This window comes from Entelurus aequoreus, linkage group LG12 (assembly GCF_033978785.1).
Source record: "Entelurus aequoreus isolate RoL-2023_Sb linkage group LG12, RoL_Eaeq_v1.1, whole genome shotgun sequence".
NCBI lineage: Eukaryota > Metazoa > Chordata > Actinopteri > Syngnathiformes > Syngnathidae > Entelurus > Entelurus aequoreus.
This window is the reverse complement of record NC_084742.1, coordinates 20736260-20758603: the sequence shown is the minus strand read 5'-3', so window position 1 is coordinate 20758603 and position 22344 is coordinate 20736260. Positions and strand designations below refer to the sequence as shown.

Here is a 22344-nt window from a genome sequence, read left to right as displayed (position 1 = left end):
AAGTGCAGCCCAGGGGCCATTTGTGGCCCGCGGCTAACTTTTTAATGCCCTGCGACACATTACTATTACAAAAAAAACAAAACATAAAAAGTGGAATAAAGGAGCATATAGGTCAAATGTACGGAGAAAAAGATGCAATGTTAACTGTAATAACACAAAGCTGCTATGTAGGCCTTTTTTTTTTCTTTTGAAACTGTCACCGCTCAAAAATAATGAGTAGAAATCAATGTCATAATTATTGACCTATTGAAGGCCCTAATTACTTCACATGAAATATCCCACATTGAAATGTTTTTGGGGAGAATATTGCATATTTTGTGTATTTGCCATAAAAAGGGCATTCAACACATAAACCAAAAAAAACATTAAAACAATAATAAAAACTTAAGATCGATGGATAGCTATGTAGTTGATCTAGCGATTTAAGTTTTCAAAGTAAAAAATGCAAAAAATAATGTATGACTTATATTTACCACTTGAGTGGTGCTCTTTTAGATCCTTGAGAATTTTAGTTAATCTTTTTTTTAACTTTCTGTCATTGCTCAAAAAATAATAATTATTCAAAAATCAATGTTATGAATTATTATTGTTTATTGATATATTATTAAGGCTCCAATTACTTTACATCAAATATTCCACTTGTTGCATATTTTGTATTGTTGCCATAAAAAACAGGGGTTTTCCTTTAGCAAAAAAAGGTATAAAACATAAAAAAAACCCTGAAAACTTTATATCGATAGATCTGAAGTTGATCTAGAGATTTATATGTTGAAAGAAAAAATATATATAATACTTATTTTAAAAAATGTATTACAGACCCTTCTGGGTTCCCATGACCAAACTTGAGGGGAGCCCTGAAGGTAAAAAAAATATATATGTGTACAGCTCTGGTAATGGGTACATTCGCACCCACCTGCACAAATGTACTTCAAAATGTAACAATCAAAATAATTATGACTTTTTTTTTGTTTACTAGGGCATGCATATATAATATGCATTAGTTTGACCATTTAAAATCAACGATAATAAAAAGGAGATGCTTGGAAATAGCATAAAAATGCCAAAAAAAACTTGGAAAAACGCGATTCATAGCGTTACTTTTTGGTGTAACCATCATGAGCGTTCTGTTCAGGTATATTTCTTTTATATTTTGATAAATCATCATATTTATGTATTACTAAATTTAAATAGGTATTGGTCGATCTTTAAGCTGTGTGTATTTGATTTCAGTTTGCTTTTGACATCTTATTTAGGATTGTAGTTGAAACTTTTACAACCTTGTGTTGCGCTCATGATGGCGTAACCAAACTAGATTTCATTTAATGATCTTATTTTGAATATTTATACCCCTTTTTTACATTTAGTATATTTAAATATTCATTTATAAACATTGAATACATTTCAAATATCAATAAAATGCAATTGCCTTCATCTTATAGGGTAATGTTTAGTTACACCAAGTCATGAGTTTAACACTAAGCTTCATCACTTTGACTTGTAATATCCCTAATCCTGGTGGTGTTTTATGCTTTTTGCTTTTTGGAACATGTACTATACATATAATACAATAAAGTCCCATATAAAATTATGTTTCTAGCAATACTTTAATTTTTCCTTTGAAAGTAACACTCCAATGTCCATTAGTGGCGCTGTATTGAAAGTAACACTCCAATGTCTATTAGTGGAGCTGTACACATATATATTGTAATGGTTTAGAAAAAAATACATCAAAATGGCCCCCGCATGCTTTAATTTTTCAGTGTGCGGCACCTTAATGACAAAAGATTGGACACTCCTGGTATAGATTCACTCCCTGCAGAAAGTGACTCAACAGACATCCGCAATTAACTACTAACATCTACCGTCTAAATAACTGACTAGCAAGATCATTGTGTCTTGTCTGCAGTCAAACATGGCGGTGGAAAGCAAATTGGCCAGGGGGTGTATGAGTGCCGCCAGCACTAGGGAGTTGTGGTTCATTAAGGGACAAATTAATTCTAACATGCACTGTGACTTGCTGAAGGAGAAATTTGGCCGCATGGAAGTTTTCCAACATGACAAGAAGTCAAAGCACACTCCTAAGATGATCAAGTGCCTTACTGAGGAAGCTGAAGGTGAAGATGATGGAGTGGCCAAGTATGTCTCCTCCACACCTGAACCCAATTGAGCACAAGTGAGGTAACCTCAAGAAGGAAGGAAAATGTCTAACATCCACCAGCTCCCCTAGGATTAAGGCGGTGCTCGATAATGGCGTTCACACTAAATATTTAGACAATAATGGATGTGTGTTGGCTCATTGTCAGTGTATAGTAAATCTATACTGTTTGTTATACAAGCTGTACACGGACTACTCTAAGTCATATTGAAAGCTCCTGTGCATTAAAAACTGAAGAGAAAATGAAGCCTATAAACACCAGCTTGTGCAGTCGTAGGAGACTGTCCTTGCTCCAGATGGCTCTTCTCTGCCTCTCATATGTAGGACTGTGTGGGGGATCACTCGTGTGTGTGGCATACTATGACTCAGCCTTATGGGTACACTGAGAGACTGACAGACTCAATAATAATAATACAAATAATCACCTCCGCCTGCTTGCACGCTCACAGAGGGAGACCACAATTGCGCCACCCAGACTGGTTGGGGACAGGGAAAAACACGCACACACACACACACATCCAGAACTAACACAAACTGATAAGATTATTTACCATTTTAACATGTACACTCCTCTTATAATGACAGCCTGGCTTGTATTAAGGAGGATAGCGTTGCCTTGGTGACACACGGCATTGACGCCGCCTTCATATACCTGAATTTTTTTTCATGCTTTACTTACTGACACATCTTTAAATATGTTTAGTTCCATTATGTAGAAGTTGCAAATTTTGAAGGAGCGTAGAGTTTACTGATAATACTATAGATAGTAAAAAAGGCGGCATGACTCAAACTGCAATATCAGGGCTTCCTGCATGACCATATTTGGCACGGAGTCACTGCGTGGGTCTTTTGAGTGTAAAACAAGCATATCCATTTCTCCTACAATAAGCAACACAGGTTTTTGACATCTTACACAACCGCCTCTGAATGTGTGAGACAATGCCGGTCCTCACACACCCAGCGTTACACAACTTGATGTGTATCATGACAGCACAGGAACACTCCTACAACACCTCTAGCCTCTTTCTTGTACATTGGACAGTTAGTTCAATAACATCTATCATATCTCTCACTTGTGTTTGACACCTCTGAGAAGAAGCGCTTAGACACAAAATGGCAGAAAGCACCAAAGCCTTAATTCCGACATCAAGGCTAGATTCTGAACAGACTTCCAATTAGGGATGGGTATCATTTATATTTGAACCGATACTTGTATCAAAACTGTACTCCTGAAACTGTGACACAATCAGTACTAAAATGAAAAACATTCACATTCTGTGACATTCAAGTAGAGCAGACTAGTGATTTGAATAATTCAATATAAATGACATGATACATAAATTCACAAATATGAAATACAATCAACAACAAATTGTCATAATTATCACAGCAAAAACAGGCAGCAATACAAAACACAAAAAAAAGGTGCAAAAAACATCTTGCTTGTTTTGATGCTAATAATCCCAGGGTTTTTGAATGCACCTTCGTTGATTTAATTCATGCATAATGAAGAAGTGCGGTGTTGTTGTTGTGACTCGTGCTGCGGGCTGCCGTCGGCGTATTAATTTATACATATCAAATATGGCTCTTTTCGATAAAATGTTGTACTGCTCATTACAGTTCAAAGAAGTTGTTTCCTTATGCAACACTGAGGACCTCCAGAAACCTTTTGACAAAAAATGTTTTACCATCGTATGCAAACCCCCCCCCTAACGGCACAAACAAAAATGTTTGCAGGACAAACCAGCACAAACCTACCACAAACTATTGGGACAACGTGGGTGGCCAACTTAACACAGGTGAATCAACAAAAGTGAGTAACTTGAAAACTTTAATAAACCAATGTTTTTGCAGCAAAAATAAGCACAAACAAATGGTACATAGTTATGATTATTAACACATTATTAACATGAAAAACAAACGTTACTAACTTAAAGGCTTTAATAGTTAGACCAAAGATTTTACAGCACAAACCAGCACAAATGTAACAAACGATTGGGCCTTGTTGTGAATATTGAAACGTTAATAACTTAAAAACAATAATAGTTAGACCAGAAATGTTTGCAGCACAAAAGTATTCCAAACAAACGGAACAAGTTTGGGGTGATTTGTACAAAGTGGGTTGGCTATTTGACGTCACTCGTCAACATTCTTAATTTTAGAATAACTTAAAAACCGTAACGGCACAAACGAATATATTGCAACACAAACCAGCACAAATGATGAGGAAAAGTTTGGGTAGATTTTAGATTTCAGGTAAAGCTACGATATGAAAGTTGTGTTCAGTTGTTGACCTAGATTGTATTGGTTTTAGTATCTTTAATGTACAACATCTATCAAAGTGGCAGCCGCATTATTCAATCTTTATGTATGTGGCCCTCCATGGAAAAAGTTTGGACACCCCTGCTCTAGACCATCTCTTGTTTTATCTTGCTTTCAAATGTGTATTTTAACTCCCGTATTTTTTCTGATTATAAATCGCTCCAGAGTATACGTCGCACCGGCCGAAAATGCATAATAAAGAAAGAAAAAATCATATATACGTCGCATTTTGGGGGGAAATTTATTTGATAAAATCCAACACCAAGAATAGACATTTGAAAGGCAATTTAAAATAAATAAAGAATAGTGAACAACAGGCTGAATAAGTGTACGTTATATGACGCATAAATAACCAACTGAGAATGTGCCTGGTATGTTAACGTAACATATTATGGTAAGAGTCATTCAAATAACTATAACATATAGAACATGCTATACGTTTACCAAACAATCTGTCACTCCTAATCGCTAAATCCCATGAAATCTTATACGTCTAGTCTCTTACGTGAATGAGATAAATAATATTATTTGGTATTTTACAGTAATGTGTTAATAATTTCACACATAACTCGCTCCAGAGTATAAATCGCACCCCCGGCCAAACTATGAAAAAAACTGCGATTTATAATCCGAAAAATACGGTACCTTGTATTGGATTAATACATAATCGCCCAAAACTAATTTGATGTAGCCAAACAGATGAATAACTGCATATTATATTTTAGTAGAAGTGCAGCTAAAACCATGTTACAACAGAACATGTTGTAACGGGGGACGGCGTGGCAAAGTTGGTAGAGTGGCTGTGCCAGCAATCGGACGGTTGCTGGTAACTGGGGTTCAATCCCCACCTTCTACCATCCTAGTCACGTCCGTTGTGTCCTTGGGCAAGACACTTCACCCTTGCTCCTGATGGGTGCTGGTAGCGCCTTGCATGGCAGCTCCCTCCATCAGTGTGTGAATGGGTGAATGTGGAAATACTGTCAAAGCGCTTTGAGTACCTTGAAGGTAGAAAAGCGCTATACAAGTATAACCCATTTATCATTTATTATATTTATAACATAACCAACGACTGACTGTAAAATTACCAAGTGGATCAATGATAGTTTTGATAAAATAATACAACCGGAAACGACATGTTACTGTGTATGTCAGCAGCCAAATTAGAAGCCTTTCTAACCCATTTTGAAATGGTTGTATTATCATTTACCGTATTTTTCGGATTATAAATCGTTCCGGAGTATAAATCGCACTGGCCGAAAATACACAATAAAGAAGGAAAAAAACGTATATACGTCGCACTCGAGTATAAGTCGCATTTTTGGGGGAAATTTATTTGATAAAATCCAACACCAAGAATAGACATTTGAAAGGCAATTTAAAATAAATAAAGAATAGTGAACAACAGGCTGAATAAGTGTACGTTATATGACGCACAAATAACCAACTGAGAACGTGCCGGGTATGTTAACGTAACATATTATGGTAAGAGTCATTCAAATAACTATAACATATAGAACATGCTATACGTTTACCAAACAATCGGTCACTCCTGATCGCTAAATCCGATGAAATCTTCTTCCTCGTTGTCGCTCCTGGTATGCGCCGCTAGCGTCCTTTCTTTCTGCTGCTCGATCGCCGTTTTCTGCTGCATATTTCACGACGTCCATCTTGTAATCTGCAGTATATGATTTCCTTTTTTGTTCAGCCCTTCTCAGTTTTTATAAGTTACCGCCAATGTTGATATGATCCATTTGAATAGCTACGGCAGTAGCATATAGCAGTTAGCATCCCATGACCCACAATGCACTTCTGCCATGACCCTCCCCCGCCAAATTTTTATTGGTTGACGTGTGTGTGACGATTGCTGGCGTTTGCTTCGTCTCTTCCGTGAATTAGATAAATAATATTATTTGATATTTTACGGTAATGTGTTAATAATTTCACACATAAGTCGCTCCGGAGTATATGTCGCACCCCCGGCCAAACTATGAAAAAAACTGCGATTTATAATCCGAAACATACGGTAGTCTGCAGCACTTTGTGCTACACAAATAAAGTGGACAATGTTTTACTGAGCATTATTTGGTCTGCTGACAAGAAAAAGGTTCACACCTTGGTATCTATTTAAAAACAGACGGATGCACACTTGAAATTGGTGAAAAAATGTGGGCCCATTAAAACACGAATCCCCAACAAGGAAGCAGCCTTACCGTGTGATCATGGGTACTTTGGTCTATCAGCAGGCCATCATTATAAGCTCCGCCTCCTAGAAAATAAGACAACATACAGTTGAATACAAAGGTCAAACAATATCACTAACAGCAGCATAACTTCCTTGGCAACAACAGTCTCTTTATTGGCTTCCTTGTTAAATTGGGAGTGTGTGTGTGTGTGTCTAAAAGCGGCTCACACACATCCGTGTGAGTTAAAGCGTCAGTCAGCCGTGGATCAATACTGGGGTCAAAAGTTCAAAGATCAACCACTGTGCCTGGCCTCGCTTCGTTTTCATCTCACAGCCTTGACGTTTGCTGCAGGCTTGCTATGCTGCTGGCTTCTAAGGCCCCATTGTGTACGTATGTGTGACTCATGACAGAACAGGTGGCCTCCTGGCGTCCTTCCTCGCCCGCAAACACACCTCCGCTTGCACCATGAGCCCGCGCAACACCTGTGAAGTGTGCCCCACACACACACACACACACCTTTGACCTGCTTTGGCATATTCATTTCACACGAGAAGCCATTTTGTGCTGGTCTTTACATCCGCAGCCCCCCGCTGACACTCCAGCATCAAACACGGCCACACACGGCGGCGGGCATATGTGCCGCCATTGAGTGCACACACATGGACGTAGCACTCAGGCATGCCGTGTGCATGTGTGAGACAGCTTTGTCAATAAGGTGCACGTACAGTTGGCTCAGCACTAACTGATCTCGCAGCCTGGTGGGTTAAAGCCCCCCCCCCCCCCCCTGACCTCTGAACTCCGGTTCACAGGTCACCCCCACAGCTGGCCTCACTGTAATGTGTGTGTGTGTGTGCGCAGGTGGGCAAGCTATTTGTGTGACTCCTATTAATGCTTCAATTCAAGAACCAGAAACAAGTAATTGTTTTAATTGACGCTAATCAGGAAATATGAACCACATCAGTCAGGCTAGCATGAGCTCTAAACTGGAGCGTAGTCACATGACTGCAGCGTTGCATCACCTGACAGAAGCCTTTGACTAAAGGTTAACCAGTGGGAGCCTTTACCTTAGTCAACACCAAAGACAAGAAGAGGGGAGGGGCCTTAAAAGGGCCTTGGTGAGGAGGCGGAGGGGGGACGGAAGGGATGAATCGGCTGGGGAGGGAGGAGGGAGGAGGGAGGAGGGAGGAAGGAGGCCTTGAGGCGCACAAAGATAAAGAGAGCAGTGAAAGAGAAATAAGACGCATTGTACAGCCTCGTGTTCGCCACACACACAAGTTGTAAGCGTAAGTCACATGTGATTTGTCGCTTCCCTTTTGACTTTCGACTCCCACCTCCGGTACATACCGACCCCCGCCGCGCACTGTGAACGCTCGCCAAATGGCAGGTGCAGACCTGCGTGGCATGAGTCGAGTCGCCATGTTCTTGTAGCTTAGTCACCGCTGATTCACTGGCTATAACTTCAAGTTGGGGCGGCGAGTTGCACACACATACAAACAAAATAGCAGGCACTTGTTAAATTCCTTGAGTTTTACACATATTTGCAGGCTTTTTTGTGCTCCTGAATTTTGTGCTTTCATGCTCTCGCAGCAAAACAAACTTTTGGCAGCTCTTAAACTTCAGTGCTTCTGGCAATGTAAAAATGCAGTGAACGAGGCAGAACACTCGCAATGCAGCTGACAGTGTAATTGCATTGTAAATTTGCCACGTGCCAAGATTAACAATGTTTTTTCGAGAAATTTCCCTAGTTTTGAGAGCTATTTACTTATTTTTAGTCATTGGCTTTACATCATGATTTTGATTTTAGAATGAATAATAATATTTTGTATATTTTAGTTTTAAAATGTTTAAATTGAGAAAATAACTATTCAAATAAGATATTTTGTTTTTCCCCACATAGAAAATCATGTTTAAAGATTCTGCAACATTCCATGTATGCTCAATTTAAGAATTGCAAGTTGAATAATACTTATTTTCAGAATAAAATACTTATTTCTACCTTAAAAGTAATTCTAATTTCTAGATAAAGAAATCTGGATTAAGGATAGTAAGATTTTAACCAGCTGCATGGACAGACAATTTCACTATTTTTTTTCCCCCCAAAATCTAGTTATCATATTTTGTCAGCTCTTTTTTGCAGTGTTTATAAAGGATCCTACATTATTTACATTTGCATGCACATGTGATGCAAGACGTTGTCAGGAGCTGGCAGCACTGTTTGCAACATGACCCCAAGATGCAGGGACGGAAGGCAGCATGCAGGTAGAAAGCTAATTTATTTGCACAAAAACTAGTGTGGCTAGGGAATGTACAGAAAGCAAACACCTCAGCAGCATAGCCACTTAATGAAAAATGATCCAGTCCTGTCCAAAGGGACAAAGCACCCTGATTGGCAACCAGGGATAGGTGTGTCTTGTTTTCCAATCAACGACAGGTGAGGGACGCCACACTCAGTCCAGAGAAGAAGTGGCAGAAAGTGAAAACACACAGCAAGTGGGAAGAAGAAAACAAGAGCACTGCAACAGAAATAGCAGCAATCAAAGCAAAATAACCAAGTCCAAATCTGTCATGCAGATCATGACAGAAGTGCTCTTTCTACGCACATGCACGCCAGGCTGGAGATGGCAGCATGACAGACCGACATGGCGGATGCGCGTCAAGCCACTGTGGTCCTGGCGGTTTTACTCCTGAACCTGTGACACACGGCTCAGACAAGAGGTCCTGCTCAGAAGCCACCACGTGAGCACGCATGCTCAAGACGCCCACGCAAACACGCACGAGATGAAGAAACCGACAAAGTGGCTTCCTCTGTAGGGCAAGTGGGGGAGATGATGCCTACGTAAGCAGGCGGAGGGTGGCAGACAGCCTCTGACACACACGTAGGAAGTCAGACAAGGACAACAGTCAGTGAAAATACATATTTACATTGGCAAGACTTTGTCGAACATGACACGTTCTACCACCAACGTGTGGTCTACCTCCTCTTCTGCTGACACACACATGACTCAGTATTACAGCAGATGACCATCATGTGACTTTAGCACCACTCAGCTTAGGAAAGAAAATCTAGCCCAAACCATTGTACGAACGTTTCGATTTAATCGAATAAAAATTTGTGTTGGCATGTAATTCTTGTCTCCATGTACATAAGTTTCATTCACCCAACGTGTGCCTGCAGCTCAGCCATTTTTTGGGCCGGCAGCACATCCATTGTGGGCGGGCTGATCACTCTGATCGCTTACTGCTCAATCAGTCAGCAAAGTGCTGCTGTTAGCTACAGTAGCTTTGTGCACTTTTTACGTGTTGTCAGCCTTTTTACAACATTTTGAGAGTCTTGCTAGTGCAATAGGATTCAAAAGACAAGAAATGGAAAAGTGATGTGTGTTTTGAAACATTCAGGAAGTATCCACAGCGTTGTCGACAGTACTTCTCCCTGCCCCTGTATGCAAATAAGATGAACTAACAAGTACATTTTATTTCTTAATCCTAATCAATGTAGTGACGTGGCTGTCAAAGTTAAGTACTTTTGTGATTTCAAACTGACGGCACCAACTTGTAGATTTATGGATACATCCTTCTATTATCCAGATGAGAGGCATGATTTATTATCTAGAATAACTTTGACAAGCAGCAGGAGCACATAGCAGAGACGGCAGCAAAAAAGACATCGCTGGCTCAATGCTGCAGCATAAACTTCGTCTTCACAGATTAACGACAGTTTACATCCATACATGTTGCATTAGTGCCATCTTTAGTTTCATTTTATAATTAAATTAAAGTTGCTCCTTGAGTCCAGTGCAGAATAAACTATAGTTAGCTCTCGGTTACCAATACTTTGTCTGCGTTAGCGCTTATGATAACAACATTACTAATATTTGGTTATTATTCAGATCATGAGATGTACATTTTTGAGGGTTTTGGATGGTTAGAGAGTTTTGTGGGCAAAATAGAGAGCCCCTTTTGACTCCATTGTTATGTTAGCAGACTTTTTCTTAGAATGCATAAAATAAGAAATACCTATGTGTTCATGTTTTAAATAGGGATTGTGATTAATAGATAGCACATCTCTTTCTACATGTCTGTCTAATTTTTGCGTATTTCCAGCATGACTGATGTGATACTATGGTCAGAGTGCAGAGGGTTTACTCCAGTGACGTCTATCTCCGGAAATAGCCTCAGGTATTTGGAGTGGAATATTCAAAATGGCTGATTTTGTGATGTTTAGACTGTATTTCGACATACTTTGCGGATTGTAAATACAATTGACAATTAGACATATAAAGTCAACTTGTTTTTCCACTCTACTGGTACTTTAAGGACTTGAAAGTTCAAAGAGCATGCCACGAGGCAGTGGGTAAAGAAACTGCACATTGAAGCTTGTTATTATAGGGTCTATAATCCATCTATCCATCTATTTTCTACCGCTTGTCCCTCTTGGGGTCGCGGGGGTGCTGGAGCCAATCTCAGCTGCACTCGGGTGTGAGGCGGGGTACACCCTGGACAAGTCGCCACCTTATCACAGGGCCAACACAGACAACATTCACACTCACGTCACACACTAGGGACAATTTAGTGTTGCCAATCAACCTATCCCCAGATGCATGTTATGGAGGTGGGAGGAAGCCGGAGAATAATCAGGTAGAGAGATTTGAGAGTTTATTACCAGAAGTTGTTTCAGAGAAAGGCGTTGAAGCACTAAAGAGGTGACAAAATCCTGCAAACGCAAAATGACAAAGCTAGGATGAAGACGAGCAGGCTGCCAGCATGCCTTCATTTGTTTTTGCTGTCAGAGTAATGCATCTTCGGATGGGTACCGAACTCGGTACTTTTATGGGCACCGACCGAATTCCGTCGGTACTACCGGGTATCGATCCACATATACTGTAATTAAACAATGTCATATTTTGATACCTTTGTTACACTTGACGTTACGTTTGGTTGCAGACCCGTCACATCCGGTTGCAGATCAAACACCGGCTCAAGGAAACAATCACTCAAACAGCACTCAGGTTAAACTCAGACAAACTCCTAAGTAATGTTGCCATTTTCATCACCAATAAAAGGAGTATGCTTGGTAGAAAACGCTTGAACATAAAGTAAGGCTTCACTCTTACAAAATGTGTTAGCTTGATTCTAATTTTCATTGGATTTGCTCTTGAAAGGCTATCATTAGCATTAGCAATTTTACATGGCAGTTTCAACACCTCCAAATTTGGTAATGAAAATTTAAACTACGATGAATGTTACAATGCAACAGCTTCTGTGTATTAAACCCAATACTTACAGTATAAAGACTTTGTATGGCGCAAAAGAATATTCGGCTTTATGGAAAAAGCTACTTCCTTGTTAGACAACTTACCATAAACAGCCTATACAAGTACTGCCATCTATTGTCTTGGAAGTGCAACTGCATTGCAAATGAGACTCAAATGTTATTAGAAAACAAGATATAACAACTGGACAGCACAGTTATAATCAGCTCATTTTTAAATGCTACATTGAAAAATAAAATATAATCATCAAACAATTAATATTTACTAATACACACAAAAGTACAGAAATAGTGTACCGTTGAGTTCCGGTACCAATTTTCAGCATATGCGAAGCTACAACATTAAAAAAATACATCTACAACATCCCACGTGTTTTTATAGTTGGAAGTTAAATTATTGTAGACTAAAATGTAAAAATATTTACTGACACAGATGACAAGGCATGATATAAATCTTATTTTTCCTAGTTTTTAAGTAAACATAGAAGATTTGTGCTGCCTTGTAAGAGGTCATGCCAGTTTTTGCAGTGTATAGTTTGGTGAGCGTAGTCATATTACTGCCAGGCTCCATTTGATTGGTGAAATTAAGTCTAATGTCTCTGGTGCTTACGTTAGATTGGTAAAACAGTGACTTTGTTTTCGTGCACTAAATTAGGGTTATTTGTCATATAATCCGGCTCAAAATAAGCATTCTACAACCCATGGAAACACCTTAATCTGATTGTGTTTGGCTTTTAAAAATTCTGACTAAAACACCTAGAATATGCGATTGAAAGCAGATCTTTCGAGTGGGTGTGGATGCAAAAAGAGACCCTTCGTATCGTGCCTGCGCCAGTCTTAACGCGCGGGACATAACCCGGAAGCGGATACCATTGAATCAAAACATAGGCAACAACTGGAATGAAAAGGATACTGTTTATTTGCCTCACAAATCAAAAAGAAGGTAACATTTTAAAGTGCATCAATGGTAAAATAAAAAAATTAATATATTTACGAAGGTAGTTAAGGAAATGGAGAAGGCCAGCTTCATTCGGATTCAAGAACAAATACGAGTGAGATCATGAAAGAGAATGAAGCAGGTATATTACAAGGCAAAGAAGAAGGCGTACACAAACCTCTTGACGCTGCATTTGTGCACTCCAAACTGATTAACAATAAGTTTGTATTCCACACAACCGGCAAGTTTGTACAGAACAATAACAACCCTCATTTTGAAGCGGTATCAGAGCACTAGCGGTCTTTTCCTACTGACAAAACTACTTCCATCAATCTAGAGCTTATTGATAAACTTTGAGACATCCGAAAGTTTTCTTTCCATTCTCCGTCCAAAAAGTTATTTAAAACAACTCTCTACCACCCGTCTTTGCTTTGGAACTGCATCCAACAAGTCTGAGACTTTCTTGTTAGTAGTGTCATGTTCGTGGCACAATCTAGGATCATTTCTTGCTGCGGTCTGCTTTTTAAAATCAGCATAGACATTAGAGACGTAATATTTGTCATCTGTGCAATATTAAGGCAGACATCAGGTACAACAAGAACTGGGCTGTTGACTTGTGAGGAGCCGCAAAAATGCTTTGTTTTGGTGTGACATCATAGATTAACCAGAAAAATAATATTAATCTGCGAGAAAAAAAAAAAAAAAAAGCACCTCCCCTCAAATGAGTGTATGGGAGGCACCCGACGTATGACTAATAGCCTCCCCTTCTGCCACAGTTGTCAAAAATATTGGAAAAATTATTTGATAATAGACTCCGTGGCTTCATTGAAAAGCACAAATTATTATCTGATTGTCAATATGGGTTCCGACAAAATAGGTCAACTTCATTAGCTTTAAGTAATTTAATAGAGAACATTACTAATGGTATCGAGAAGAACAAATTTGTTATAGGATTTTTTATTGACCTGCAAAAGGCTTTCGATACCATTGACCACCATATTTTGGTAAATAAACTGGAAAACTATGGCATAAAGGGGATTGGCAGGGAAATGGCTGAAGAGCTACTTGAATGAGAGACAGCAGATTGTTCAGATCGACCAACATCAATCTACACTCATGAACATAACCTGTGGAGTCCCCCAGGGGTCGATACTAGGACCCACACTATTTACAATGTACGTCAACGAAATATGTAAAGTATCAACACTGCTGAAGTTCATCCTCTTTGCTGATGATACAACCATTACATGTGCTGGTGACGACGTGAAGCAACTTCTGGCCTCTGTAACTGAGGAGATGATAAAGTTAAAAACTTGGTTTAATATGAACAAATTGTCTCTGAATTTAAAGAAGACCAAAATCATGCTCTTTAGCAATCGCAAAAGTAATATACCCATCGGGATTGTTATTGATGATACACCAATAGAATATGTTAAAAAAAATTCATTCTTAGGAGTGGTAATAGATGAAAATATCTCATGGAAGTCTCATATAAGTTACCTGAGGACAAAAGTTGCTAAATGTGTTGGAATGATGAGGAGATCATGTCATTTATTGAACACCAACGCTCTGCTGTTATTGTATCATTCATTTATTATGTAATATTTAAACTATTGTGTTGAAGTCTGGGGAAATTGTTATAAATCCCATCTACAGCCTTTAGTCACTCTGCAGAAAAAGGCCATTAGGATTGTGTCTAATGTTCACTACAGACATCATTTAAATCCACTATTCATGGAGTTAAAGCAACTTAAACTGCACGATGTGATACATTTTAAAACTGCTCAAATTATGTTTAGGGCATCCCAAAACTCTCTACCATCCAATATACAGAACCTATTCCAGGATAGAGATGCTCACCATAGTTACAGTCTTAGAGGAAACAACAAATTATATTTGCCTAAATTTAGAACAACTTTAAAATCAATGTGCATTTCAGTGCGTGGAGTCACTCTGTGGAACAGCTTAGGGGACGAGTTAAAAACGTGTTCCAACATGATTCAATTCAAAACACTGTTTAAAAAAGAAGTACTGAAGAATTACGAGGAGGAAAGAGTGATGCCCTCAGCACAGAGCGATGGGAGAGAGGTGTATGGTCAGAGAGTGTTTGGGCCTGTGTGTGTGTGTGTGTGTGTGTATGTGTGTGTGTGTTTTGTCTTGTCTTGTACTAACAGTGGTACTATTATATTGTTAAGTGTACAGGAGTTTTTCTTGTTTGTTTGTATGGTATTGTTCTTGTATTACAAAACCTGTTTCCATATGAGTTGGGAAATTGTGTTAGATGTAAATATAAACGGAATACAATGATTTGCAAATCATTTTCAACCCATATTCAGTTGAATAAGCTACAAAGACAACATATTTGATGTTCAAACTGATAAAAAAAATTTTTTTTGCAAATAATCATTAACTTTAGAATTTGATGCCAGCAACACGTGACAAAGAAGTTGGGAAAGGTGGCAATAAATACTGATAACGTTGAGGAATGCTCATCAAACACTTATTTGGAACATCTCACAGGTGTGCAGGCTAATTGGGAACAGGTGGGTGCCATGATTGGGTATGAAAACAGCTTCCCAAAAAATGCTCAGTCTTTCACAAGAAAGGATGGGGCGAGGTACACCCCTTTGTCCACAACTGCGTGAGCAAATAGTCAAACAGTTTAAGAACAACGTTTCTCAAAGTGCAATTGCAAGAAATTCAGGGATTTCAACATCTCTACGGTCCATAACATCATCAAAAGGTTCAGAGAATCTGGAGAAATCACTCCACGTAAGCAGCATGGCCGGAAACCAACATTGAATGACCGTGACCTTCGATCCCTCAGACGGCACTGTATCAAAAACCGACATCAATCTCTAAAGGATATCACCACATGGGCTCAGGGAACACTTCAGAAAACCATCCATCCACCCATCCATCCATCTTCTTCCGCTTATCCGAGGTCGGTTCGCGGGGGCAGCAGCCTAAGCAGGGAAGCCCAGGCTTCCCTCTCCCCAGCCACTTCGTCCAGCTCTTCCTGGGGGATCCCGAGGCGTTCCCAGGCCAGCCAGGAGACATAGTCTTCCCAACGTGTCCTGGGTCTTCCCCGTGGCCGCCTACCGGTCGGACGTGCCCTAAACACCTCCCTAGGGTGGCGTTCGGGTGGCATCCTGAGCAGATGCCCGAACCACCTCATCTGGCTCCTCTCGATGTGGAGGAGCAGCGGCTTTACTTTGAGCTCCCCCCGGATGGCAGAGCTTCTCACCCTTCAGAAAACCACTGTCACTAAATACAGTTCGTCGCTACATCTGTAAGTGCAAGTTAAAGCTCTACTATGCAAAGCGAAAGCCATTTATCAACAACATCCAGAAACTCCACCGGCTTCTCTGGGCCCGAGATCATCTAAGATGGATTCATGCAAAGTGGAAAAGTGTTCTGTGGTCTGACGAGTCCACATTTCCAAATTGTTTTTTGAAATATTCGACATCGTGTCATCCGGACCAAAGGGGAAGCGAACCATCCAAACTGTTATCGACGCAAAGTTCAAAAGCCAGCATCTGTGATGGTATGGGGGTGCATTAGTGCCCAAGGCATGGGTAACTTACACATCTGTGAAGGCACCATTAATGCTGAAAGGTACATACAGGTTTTGGAACAACATATGCTGCCATCTATGCGCCGTCTTTTTCATGGACGCCCCTGCTTATTTCAGCAAGACAATGCCAAGCCACATTCAGCACATGTTACAACAGCGTGGCTTCGTAAAAAAAAAAAGAGTGCGGGTACTTTCCTGGCCCGCCTGCAGTCCAGACCTGCCTCCCATCGAAAATGTGTGGCGCATTATGAAGCGTAAAATACGACAGCGGAGACCCCGGACTGTTGAACGACTGAAGCTCTACATAAAACAAGAAAGGGAAAAAATTCCACTTTCAAAGCTTCAACAATTAGTTCCCTCAGTTCCCAATCGTTTATTGAGTGTTGTTAAAAGGAAAGGCCATGTAACACAGTGGTGAACATGCCCTTTCCCAACTACTTTGGCACGTGTTGCAGCCATGAAATTCTAAGTTGATTATTATTTGCAAAAAAAAAATAAAGTTTATGAGTTTGAACATCAAATATCTTGTCTTTGTAGTGCATTCAATTGAATATGGGTTGAAAAGGATTTGCAAATCATTGTATTTCGTTTATATTTACATCTAACACAATTTACCAACTCATATGGAAACAGGGTTTGTATATGGTTTATGTTAAATGTGGAGTGAGTGAGATGGGTTGGGATATTATAAGCATCTGCTTCATCCAACCCCTTTTCAAGCCTTGCATAAATATCTCTGCCAAAATGTAAAAAAAAAAAAAAAAATGTGTTGTGCTGTCCAGGTTTGAAATAAATACTTCAATTCAATTCAAAAGAGTGTACATGGACATATGGATATCACATGTACTGGAGGTGTGAAAATACAAATGAACTAACTATTTGAGAAATCAGACTTAGTGCATGGAAACATAGTCAGAGTCATGTGACCATGCCCACTGGAAAAAGTTTCTCTCTAAGACGCATCTTGAAACAGTATTGTCAAGTTATTTAGGACTTTTTTTCACCTGCACTTGAAAAGACTGAGAAGATCTAAGAGGAAGCATTATCAACTCAACTCCAGTAGATTGTTTGGCCTTATTTCACACCTCAACTAGTACAGGAGTTTATCAGGTTAGATTGACCCTAAATCAAAGAGCAATAGCATCAGAATAGTACTTGCAGTAAACATTATTCAATGCTTAATAAACATACTATTTAAATAAAATGTATATCCAACTGTATCTTAGAACCGACATTAGTAATTACATACCAGTGCTCTCTGATTTCAGTAGTTTTTTCACTGTTTATCAAATATACAATTGATCGCTGTATAACTTCCTATCATCATCTCATGCATGTTACAAAAGTATCAAACATCTCATACTTGGGTTATAAAGTACATCATCATTGTAGTAGTAGCAGTATACATATCATAAGTCTTAAAAGATTTTTCAATAGTGTTTTTCATTTAAAAATAATAATTTGTATGTTTACATTTTTCAAATGAAAAATTTGAATTTGACCAAGCCCCGCGACCCCTAAGGGAATAAGCGGTAGAAAATGGATGGATGGACCTCCCATTTGACCTCCTGGTTCTCAAACCTAATGATGTCACACCAGTCCTTCACAGATTTTCCTGCTCATCTACAGGTATTAAGACAACGAGGGATCTCACATCCCTGTGGAGAATTTTAGTCGGAGCTTGACCCTTGAGTCCATCTCGCTTCTGAGATACAATGTATTTTATAGTTGATACTGGGTAATTTGGGGAAACCTCACCTTGTACGTACTTTACGATGCCTTATCCATCTGTGTTGACACTGATGACTCGGGCCAGTTTGAACTACCCTCAGAGCATTTTGGTCAGCTGTCAAAGCAATGTCCCCATCTGTGACGTTTTGTTCTTTAGAGTGCCATTTGCTTCTTTCAAAGAGGTTTGGTCCAGCAAGTTGACACTTTTCTTCCAGAAATGGTTGACTTCTGCTTGGAGGAATCAGAGTCTCTTGTAAGGGTATCATTTGAATTTGAAATGATAAGGGTTTCTTTAGGGACTAATATCATGTTGGGACTCCTGTATACTCTGCAGTCTTCCTGGCTGTGTGCTATTGCATCAACAGGTTGATGAAGAGAAATGTTCGAAATTCTTCCCAAGTCAGGACTTCAACTCCACCAAGGTTAGCAAGGGCTTGTTTCACTAATTTGACTGACACTTGTTCCATTTCTGTGGGGTGAGGTTGCAGGGTGAATTTTTCAAGACTATTATATTCCATTAGATGCTTTGCGTGTTTGTTCTGACTTGTAGAGTTTCTCAAGCACAGGTTTTTGCTACTAAGAATTTTTTTCTCAGGTCTGACTACAACTTTTATGGGCGTCCAAGAAGTTATGTGCGTCAGACGATTGATTTATAACTACGTCAGCATGTATAGCTCCTTAGGCAATGCAGCAGAACATGATTCCCAATACTTACTCCGTTCATACATACTCTTTTTTCACCTCATCCGTGACCTCATGAGGTCTGAAAAGGTCAACAGGTGTACACTGAAAGAGAGAAGCTGGGCTTGAGCGTTCAGGAGGAAGTTCACTCATAATTTGTCTACATTGTCTTGCTTTTATTTTCCTGCACCTGCACATTGCAGCTGTCCACTACATCCTTTGAAAGTCTTTTACCTTTTACAGTCCAAGCACCGGTCCTCATTTTGAGGAGAGCTCCATCAATACCTTGATGGTTGGCATTGTGGCCTTTACAAGATACCAATGTTGAGATTGAGCTTTCATATGGTAGAATTGGGACTGCTTTCTTGCCCTTTATAAGTGCCTTGGTTTTGCCATCGCACATCAAGAGTTCAGTCTATGTAGACATCTATTAAAAGTTGTGTTCTGAATTTCTGCAGCACTCTAAATTGAAAGCAAGAGATTTCTCCGTGAATATTGTCTTTTACCGAAAATATCGTTTTGGTGTTGCCTTTTGCCTCCCACTTTGATTGAAAACATAAATGTTTCTCTTAAGCAATTCATTTTCTTGAAACATGCTATTCTAATCTAATTACTCACCAATTTGGAAAGGCTTCTGAATCTGGTTTGTCAAGGTTATTCACTGCTTCACCAGCCATTTAGTGTTTTTCCAAATTAAGTCATCTCATTTAGTTGAAGTTGCGCTTTGACATGTTTGTATCATTGGGTTTCCTGTGAGTGTGGTTGCAAATGCCTTCCTCTGGAGGTTGTTTACACCTTTTCTGCCTTGTGTTAACATCTCTAGCTGACTTGGGCCATTTTTCTAAAGGCCATTTCAGGAATTTGGGTCCATTTTGCCATGTGGAATTCTCTTAGCTCGATAGAGTACATCCCTTTGTGATGTCAGCAAAGTTGAGATCCCCAGGCATCCCAATTTGAAGTGGTATTTATTTTATAGCCTTGCATAGCTATAGTTACATTGTAACCTCTCAATCCTTGTGCAGCTCCGTGGACAATGTATTTTGTGTCCGATCCAAAATCGACCAAGTTTTTGGCCTTTTTTGTAGTCACTTCGAGCAATATGCAAAGGACTGTTTAATTATCTTCAGTGTGGCTGATGTGTCCCCTTGTTATGGATGCGTTTGTAAAAGTTTTCTATAATTCTTTGCATTTTCAGTTGAAGCTTCAGCCAAGATCCTTTATACTTCTGCATTTTCAGGTGACAAATTTGCAAGGATTTTATTTGTTTGCTGGTAAAATGTCATATTCTCATTTTGCTTATGTGTACAGCTCTGGTAATGGGTACATTCGCACCCACCTGCACAAATGTACTTCAAAATGTAACAATCAAAATAAATATGACTTTTTTTTTGTTTACTAGAAAAACTTGGAAAAACGCGATTCATAGCGTTACTTTTTGGTGTAACCATCGTGAGCGTTCTGTTCAGGTATATTTCTTTTATATTTTGATAAATCATCATATTTATGTATTACTAAATTTAAATAGGTATTGATCAATCTTTAAGCTGTGTGTATTTGATTTCAGTTTGCTTTTGACATCTTATTTAGAATTGTAGTTGAAACTTTTACAACCTTGTGTTGCGCTCAGGATGGCGTAACCAAACTAGATTTCATTTAATGATCTTATTTTGAATATTTATTCCCTTTTTTACATTTAGTATATTTAAATATTCATTTATAAACATTGAATACATTTCAAATATCAATAAAATGCAATTGCCTTCATCTTATAGGGTAATGTTAAGTTACACCAAGTCATGAGCGTAACACTAAGCTTCATCACTTTGACTTGTAATTCTGGTGGTGTTTTATGCTTTTTTCTTTTTGGAACATGTACTATACATATAACACAATAAAGTCCCATATAAAATTATGTTTCTAGCAATACTTTAATTTTTCCTTTGAAAGTAACACTCCAATGTCTATTAGTGGAGCTGTACACATATGTATAGTACATGTTCCAAAAAGAAAAAAGTACACTCTTATTCAATGTGTTAATCTAGGACCAATATGTCTAAGTTTCAAGACTTCTCAAAGTTCCTTCTTTGCTCTTCTACCCAGAAAATCTGTGATTAAAAAACAAACGCTTGCCAAATGGGAGTCACCATTGTAGCTGTCAAAGCCCTCTAAAACAACTTAAAAATCCTCCAAACGGTTGTGCACACGCTGCAAGCAAATATATATCTAATGTAATGACAGACACGTTCATAACAATATGTAATATGTACAGTATTTACCTTATTTTGGTATTTAAAGCATTGTCGGAACTTCTTTCTTTCTCCGGCAACAAAATGTGTGTTCTTACTTCCGGAAACAAACGTGTGTGTGTGTGTGTGTGTGTGTGTGTGTGTGTGTGTGTGTGTGTGTGTGTGTGTGTGTGTGTGTGTGTGTGTGTGTGTGTTCTAATCATGGCCGCCTTGGTAACAGACGACAAAGACGACTTTTTGGACAAACAAGGATTCACAGCCTTATCTTTTTGAACCTGGATGTATGGAGGATGAACTACTGGTTATAGCAGAAAGCACGAAGAGTGAAACGTTGGAGCAGACAGAAGCCCAGAAAGTAAGGTCGGCATCACTTGATGCTGTAAATGTGAAACTTTGAGCCAAGATACGCCGACAGAAATGGTGTGCTTACCCAAAATCAACAGGAAAAAACTAGACCAAATAGACAACTGTCCATCCAGTGAGTCACTATTACGATAGGTACCGAATTTAGTACTTTTATAGGCACCGACCAAATTCCATCCGTACTACTGGGTATCGATAAACGCAAAACCAAACGGTGACATGTTTCGGTCCCTTTATTGCAAATGCACGCTTCTGCTTGCGCTACTCGTGCTGCTGCCGTTTCTTATGCCATTTAGGTGTTATTTTCAAGTGTTTACTAAGTGTATTATTTTATTCTGTGTTGTGTGACTGCAATAAGTTTGTTTTGGACTGACCACCATGGCAACTTCTGGACAACTTCTGGGCAACTTCTGTTAAACAGCTGCTTAGACTTAGACTTCCTTTTATTGTCATTCAAATTTGAACTTTGCAGTACAGATAAGAACAACATTTTTTTGCATTAGCTCATGGTAGTGCAGGATAAAAGAGTAATAAGGTGCTCAATCACAATCGGCGACAAAGCTGCCACTGTTACTCTAAAACCACAAGGCTGCCCTGCCCTGCCCCTCTGTCAATGGGAGCAAGCCCACCAGCTGATCTGTCCGATGATGTGAAAATACAAGCAGCTCGGCTAGGGGAAGACAATAACGCAGAGAAGGGCGAGAGGGAATACAGTACCGTGGCAGCGAAGAGGAAACACTGCTGCTGCCTGCCACACACCGATGTCGATCGCTAAAGAAGATAGCGGATGAGCAAAGACTGTTTAGAGTACAGGGAATCAAACGAGATGTGTTCATAGAAACATGGCTCCATAAAGATATAATGCAGACTCTCTCATTGA

General features: G+C 39.3%; 1 protein-coding gene across 2 annotated transcripts in view; it reads right to left on the bottom strand.

Annotated features, from left to right (window-relative positions):
* kdm6ba (lysine (K)-specific demethylase 6B, a) overlaps nt 1–22344 on the bottom strand; it is a 64880-nt gene that overhangs the window by 28948 nt on the left and 13588 nt on the right. For both annotated transcript variants that reach the window (XM_062065142.1, XM_062065143.1), the window contains exon 2: nt 6688–6743. The gene's annotated coding sequence lies outside the window, so the exon portion shown is untranslated. The remainder of the gene's footprint in view (nt 1–6687; nt 6744–22344) is intronic.